Source organism: Pristiophorus japonicus, chromosome 23 (genome assembly GCF_044704955.1).
Source record: "Pristiophorus japonicus isolate sPriJap1 chromosome 23, sPriJap1.hap1, whole genome shotgun sequence".
Taxonomy (NCBI): Eukaryota; Metazoa; Chordata; class Chondrichthyes; family Pristiophoridae; genus Pristiophorus; species Pristiophorus japonicus.
This window is the reverse complement of record NC_091999.1, coordinates 31,406,754-31,412,956: the sequence shown is the minus strand read 5'-3', so window position 1 is coordinate 31,412,956 and position 6,203 is coordinate 31,406,754. Positions and strand designations below refer to the sequence as shown.

The 6,203-nt window shown below is 43.9% G+C and overlaps 1 non-coding gene across 1 annotated transcript; it reads right to left on the bottom strand.

Annotated features, from left to right (window-relative positions):
• Positions 1–1,495: 1,495 nt before the first annotated feature.
• On the bottom strand, positions 1,496–1,576 carry trnay-aua (transfer RNA tyrosine (anticodon AUA)). Its single transcript has one exon. It is a non-coding gene; the product is annotated as a tRNA-Tyr (tRNA).
• Positions 1,577–6,203: the final 4,627 nt, after the last annotated feature.

The following is a 6,203-nucleotide window of genomic DNA, read 5'->3' as shown; positions in this document are numbered from 1 at the left end:
GAGACAAACCGACAAACAGGGAGAGACAGACAGCGAGATAGAGACAACGAGAGACATAAAGTGTGAGACTGAGAGAGAGAGGCAGACTGAGTGAGAAAAAGACTCAAACACATAAATATACAGAGATGTGTGTGTGTGATCTATTAAGAGAGAGAGGGAAAGAGTGAGAGAAAGACAATGATAAAGACAGTGACAAGGAGAGAGACAGATAGAGAGTGATACAGACTATAACAGAAAATGATGGAAATACTTCTCAGGTTACAGGTAGGGACTAACAGAGACAGGCAAAGACATGTACAGACCGATATGATGGGAAAGAGAGAGCAAGTCAGACAAAGAGTCTGAGAGAATCCCATTGGAACGGACGTGGGCACCGTGAGAAAGCGACAGATTGAGAGACAGAGACAAACGGAGAAACAGGGACAGACAGAGTGAGTCAGACTGAGAGAAGACAAAGACTCAAACAAACAAACACATACACAGCTCTATGAAGAGAGAGAGAGGCAGAGACCGAGCGACACAGATATATTTCACAATTTCATTTCATTATCGGTTCAGAGTGTCACATAATTACAGGAAATTGCTAATTCAACCGATGAAAATCCGGCAGCACTGATCAGAATGGGAGGAAATCCGTGTTAAATTAAAGAGATACCAGGAGTGGGGAAAAACCCACGCCGGAAAAACCCATTGAATGTTAAGCCCAACGCCTTTACCACTCGGCTATCCTGGTCCTGTGAGAACCTGGATTCTGTCTCTGTGAGAATCTGGGCTTCAACCCCAACCCCACATACAAACACATGCACATCGGCTTTCCGTGAGCATTTACGAACATTTGTAGTAATATTGACACGGGGACAACTCTCGTATTCTTTTTCGAGTAATGCTCTGGGACCTTTCATATACACCCAGGGTGCAGACGGAGCTTCAATTTAACATTGCATCCGAAAGGCAACAGCTTCAACATTGCAAAATTCCCCAAGTGCTGCACTTGAGTGTTTGCCAAGATCATATGTTCAAGTCCAAAGAGTGAGACTTGAAGACACAAACTCCTGATTCAGTCGAGAATGCTGCCACTGAACCAAAGCCGATACAAAAGTTCACAACCGTATTATTTCCCCCAAGTCTTTTTTATAAGTTCCTGGACATACCAAATTCATGGTGATGATTTGCACAGACAGTTCCACATACACAGAGACATATATAGAGAAAGACAGACACAGAGACACACACACACAGAACCAAAATTTACACGCACCGACAGGCATGCACAGATGCCTCAGACACCTCGAGGGATAGACAGGCTGAATCACTGTCGCAACTTTGACTGATTTGTGCGATTTTTTTAAACAGATGTATCGTGAATATTGCAGATTAATAAAAATGAGAAAAAAATGTCAGTGTTGAAATGTGTGGGACGTTATTCCATTTATCTCAGGATCAGTTTGGCAGAGAAATGGTTAAATTGTGAAATGGAATGAAAAATGCTGAGAATCGTAGTCGACAGGATTCGAACCTGCGCAGGATTATCCAATGGATTTATTGTCCATCGCCTTAACCACTCGGCCACGACTACTGTGTCGTTGCCTTTTTAAACGTTACTCAGAAAAAACTCTGTCATCCATCTCTGTGCAGCAGAAGGCCAATGAATCCTGAAAAAGTCTCCGTTTGCGAAAACTCTGGAAGAGGCAATCTCCTCTACCTGTATTTTTGCAGCTCTGCATTGCTCAGGAACTTTTTAATATGAATCTCCACCAAGAAACAGAAGTAAAATTCTATATTTTGAAACAACTGCACTCCCGTCGGGGAAATGAACCCGGGTCTCCGGCGTGACAGGCGACGATACTCAACACTATACTAACGAGGAACTGACGGGTACCAGCTCTGTCATAGCAGGAATCGAGCTGTGAACAGAACTGGACACCATGAGAAGTCGACAGACACATTTAGAGACAGAGACAAACCGACAAACAGGGAGAGACAGACAGCGAGATAGAGACAACGAGAGATAGAAACTGTGAGACAGTGAAGGAGAGGCAGACTGAGAGAGAAAAAGACTCAAATACATACATATACAGAGATGTGTGTGTGTGATCTATTAAAAGAGAGAGGGAAAGAGTGAGAGAAAGACAATGATAAAGACAGTGACAAGGAGAGAGACAGATCGAGAAAGAGAGATAGAGACTAAAAGAGAAAATGATGGAAATACTCAGCAGGTTAGAGACAGGGCAAAGAAAGACAGGCAGGCAGAGACATAGACAGATAGAGAGTTACGATGAGAAAGAGATAGACAGTCCGACAAAGAGGGATGATGGGAAAGAGATAGCCAAATAGACAGGAAAACTGAGAGAATCCCATTGGAGCAGAACTTTGACACCGTGAGAAAGTAAGAGACAGATTGAGAGATCGGGACAAAGAGAGAAACATAGAAAATAGGTGCAGGAGTAGGCAATTCGGGCTTTCCAGTCTGCACCACCATTCAATAAGATCATGGCTGATCATTCAGCTCAGTACCCCTTTCCTGCTTTCTCTCCATACCTCTTGATGCCTTTAGCCTTAATGGCCATATCTAACTCCCTCTTGAATATAGCCAATGAACTGGCATCAACAAATCTCTGCGATAGGGAATTCCACAGGTTAACAACTCTCTGAGTGAAGAAGTTTCTCCTCATCTCGGTCCTAAATGGCCTGCCCCTTATCCGTAGACTGTGTCCCCTAATTGTGGACTTCCCCAACATCGGGAACGTTCTTGCTGCATCTAACCTGTCAAGTCCCTTCAGAATATTTTATGTTTCTATGAGATCCCCTCTCATGCTTCTAAACTCCAGTGACTACAAGCCCAGTCGATCCAGTCTCTCCTCATATGTCAGCAATGTCATCCCGGGAATCAGTATGGTGAACCTTCGCTGCACTCCCTCAATAGTAAGAAAGTCCTTCCTCAGATTACGAGACCAAAACTGAACACAATATTCCAGGTGAGGTCTCACAAAGGCCCTGTAAAACTGCAGTAAGACCTCCATACTCCTATACTCAAAACCCCTAGCTATAAAGGCCAACATACCATTTGCCTTCTTCACCGCCTGCTGCAACTGCATGCCAACTTTCAATGACTGATGTACCACGACACGCAGCTCCCATTGCACCTCCCCTTTTCCTAATCTGCCGCCATACAGATAATATTCTGCCTTCGTGTTTTTTCCACCAAAGTGGATAACCTCACATTTATCCACATTATACTGCATCTGCCATGCATTTGCCCACTCACCTAACCTGTCCAAGTCACCCTGCAGCCTCTTAGCGTCGTCCTCACAGCTCATGCCACCACCCTGTTAGTATCATCTGCAAACGTGAAGATATTACACTCAATTCCTTCATCTAAATCATTAATGTATATTGTAAATAGCTGGGGTCCCACCACTGAACCCTGCGGCACCCCACTAGTCACTGCCTGCTTTTCTCAAAAGGACCCGTTTATCCCGACTCTGCTTCCTGTCTGTCAACCAGTTCTGTATCCACATCAGTACATTACACCCAATACCATGTGCTTTAATTTTGCACACCAATACGTGTGTGGGACCTTGTTGAAAGCCTTTTGAAAGTAATTACACCACATGCACTGGTTCCCCTTGTCCAATATACTAGTTACATCCTCAATAAATTCCAGAAGAATAGTCAAGCTTGATTTCCCTTTCATAAATGCATGCAGCTTGGACTAATCCTGTCACAGCTTTCCAAATGCACTGCTATTTGATCTTTAATAATTGATTCCTACATTTTCCCCACTACTGATGTCAGACTAACCGGTCTATAATTATCCACTTTCTATCTCCCTCCTTTTTTAAAATGTGGTGTTACATTAGCTAATCTCCAGTCCATACGAACTGATTTAGAGTCCATTGAATGTTGGAAAATGATCACCAATGAATCCACTATTTCTAGGGCCACTTCCTTCAGTACTTTCCAATGCAGACTATCAGGCCCCGGGGATTTATCGGTCTTCAATCCCATCAATTTCCCCAACACAATTACCTGACTAATAAGGATTTCCTTCAGTTCCTCCTTCTCGCTAGATCCTCGGTGCCCTAGTATTTCTGGAAGGTTATGCGTGTCTTCCTTCGTGAAGACAGAAGCAAAGTAATTGTTCAACTGGTCTACCATTTCTTTGTTCCCCATTATAAATTCACCTGAATCTGACTGCAAGGGACCTACGTTTGTCTTCTGTAATCTTTTAGTCTTCACATATCTATAGAAATTTATTCTGTTTCCAACAAGCTTCCTCTCATAATCCAGTTTCCCCCCCTCCTAATTAAAACCTTTGTCCTCCTCTGCTGAATTCTAAATGTCTCCCAGTCCTCAGGTTGTGGCTTTTTCTGGCCAATGTATATGCCTCTTCCTTGCATTTAACACTATCCGTAATTTCCCTTGTTAGCTACGGTTGAGCCACCTTCCACGTTTTATTTTTACTCCAGACAGGGAAATACAATTGTTGAAGTTCATCTATGTGATCTTTAAATGTTTGCCATGGCCTGTCCACCGTCAACCCTTTAAGTATCATTCGCCAGTCTATTCTAGCCAATTCACGTCTCATACCATCGAAGTTACCTTTCCTTAAGTTCAGGACCCAAGTCTCTGAATGAATTGTGTCACTCGCCATCTTAATAAAGAATTCTACCTTTTTATGGTCACTCTTCCCAAGGTGCATCGCACAACAAGATTGCTAATGTGTCCTTTCTCATTACACACCACCCAGTCGAGGACGGCTAGCCCTCTCGATGGTCCCTCGACATATTGGTCGAGAAAACCATCCCTAATACGCTCGAGGAAATCCTCCTCCACCGTATTGCTTCCTGTTTGGTTAGCCCAATCTAAATATAGAGCAAGGTCGCCCTTGATAACTGCTGTATCTTTATGGAACGCATCCCTAATTTCTTGTTTGATGCTGTTCCCAACCTCACTACTACTGTTTGCTGATCTGTACACAACTCCTCTAGCGTTTCCTTCCCTTTGGTATTCCGCAGCACCACCCATACATGTTGCACATTATCCAAGCGAATGTCGTTCCTTATTATTGCCTTAATTTCCTCTTTATCCAGCAACGCTACCCCAACAAATTTTCATTTCTGTCTATGCTTCCTGAATGTCCCAGCCTTGGTCACCCTAGAGCTATGTCTCCGTCATGCCAATTATATCATATTCAGTAATTGCTGCTTGTGCAGTTAATTCATCCGCCTTATTACGAATACTTCTCGCAATGAGGCACAAGCCTTCAGGCTTGTTATTTTAATACATTTTGACCGCTTTGAATTTGGCTGTAAAGTGGCCCTATTTGATTTTTGCCATGGGATTCTCTGCCCTCCATCTTTACTTTTAATCTTTCGTTCTGCGCCCATTCTACTTCCCTCTGTCTCCCATCGCCCTGCCATATTACTTTAAACTCTCCCCAACAACACTCGCAAACACTCCCCCTGGACATTGTTTCTGGTCCTGCCCAGGTGCAGACCTTCCGGTTTAGATCTGGTCCCACCTCCCCCAGAACCGGTTCCAAAGTCCCAGGAACTTGAATCCCTCCCATCTGCACCACATTGCAAGCCATGTATTCATCTGAGCTATCCTGCGATTCCTGCTCCGACTAGCAGGTGGCACTGGTAGCAATCCTGAGTTTGCGACCTTTGATGTCCTACTTTTTAATTTAACTCCGAGCTCCCTGAATTCAGCTTGTCGATCCTCAGACAGAGTGAGTCAGAGAGTGATAGAGACTCAAACACATAAAGATAGACAGGGCTCTCTAAAGACAGAGAGTGAGAGGCACAGATGCATTTCACGATCCCATTTCTATGTCAGTTGAGAGTGTGACAGAGTTACTGATTCAACAGAAGGCATTCGGGTAACACTGAGCAGGATGGGAGAAAATCGGTGCAAAATTCAAGAGTTACGAGGAGTGGGGTTCGATCCCACGCGGGTATAAACCCATTAGATCCTAACTGCAATGACTTCGCCACTCGGCCATTCTGGATTTGCGAATCTTCACATTCTGTCTCGATGAGAATCTGGGCTTGAGCTCCACCCTCACAGACACACGCATACACACAGGTTTTCGCTGAGCATTTCAGAATATTTATATAAAAGTGACACGGGGACAACTCACTACTCTTTTTCGAATAATGCTGTGGGAACTTTCACATTTACCGGAGATAGCAGACGGA